The following is a 1,000-nucleotide window of genomic DNA, read 5'->3' on the forward strand; positions in this document are numbered from 1 at the left end:
AAACGAGCACATATAGGCGATCGGCGTGCTATGGACCTGCTGATCGCCTATATGTGAAACACCCGGTACCGGGTGTTCGCATTGGACGGGTCTTTTCTGCCCTTGCGTGCCCGCTAGGGGGCGCGCGCGAGCAGAAAAAAATTGCCGTCTGGAGACGGCAACCCGCAGATGCTGCAGTGCCGTCCGTCCGTTTTTTTACTACGGGCGGACGGCAAGAGGTTAATAACCACTGCGGGTTTTATTTTGTACTATAATAAGGAGAAATTACTGAAGATTTTTTTTTACATTATGTTATAAAACAACTAATATTACCCACTTTTTTGGTAAAATATAAAAGACGGGGTCACGTCGGGTAAATAGACACCAAACATGTCAAGCTTAAAAATTGCGCGCACCCGCGAAATCGCAAAAAACTAGCATATCCCCAAAAACGACCATAGGCGACGCTTTAAACGCTTTTACAGCTCATCAGTTTAGTGTTACCAGTGATTGATGAGCCTAGAACGATTGCTCTCATTCCGACGTTCACGGCGATATGTAACATGTGCGGCTTTATGGGCGCAATCGTCGTTTTTGCTTGTATGCGCACCTGACGCATGTTTACATGCGTGTATGTAGGGGTGGGGACTATTCTTTTTTTATGTGTAACTTTTAAAAAATTGGGGGGGAAACTTTAAAAAAAAAAAACATTTTCACTTAACTTTATTGCTATCACCGAGGTGGCTGAAAAACCCCTCTATGTGATAGCAAAAGAGGTGACAGGTCCTCTTTATGGAGACATCAGGGATCTCCAAGACCCCTAATGTCACCTAGGACCCCCCTGAAGAAGCTGATGAAGCAGAGATCTGCTGGAGAGTGGCACTAGAATGCAGAAGTGATGTAATATACACCACTTCCGCATTCTGACAGCGGAGAGGGGACCGGAGGGAGGGCGTGAACCGACCTCCCTCTGATCCCCTGTGACAGAGGCAGTATGCTGGTCAAGGGTCTCACACCGGAG

General features: G+C 46.9%; 1 protein-coding gene across 1 annotated transcript in view; it reads left to right on the forward strand.

Annotated features, from left to right (window-relative positions):
• LOC108799300 (zinc finger protein 143-like) overlaps window positions 1–1,000 on the forward strand; it is a gene marked incomplete at its 3' end in the record, with an annotated part of 18,555 nt that overhangs the window by 13,882 nt on the left and 3,673 nt on the right. The window lies entirely within an intron of this gene.

Source organism: Nanorana parkeri, unplaced genomic scaffold (genome assembly GCF_000935625.1).
Source record: "Nanorana parkeri isolate BGI_ZX_2015 unplaced genomic scaffold, ASM93562v1 scaffold1687, whole genome shotgun sequence".
In the NCBI taxonomy this organism is placed as follows: domain Eukaryota; kingdom Metazoa; phylum Chordata; class Amphibia; order Anura; family Dicroglossidae; genus Nanorana; species Nanorana parkeri.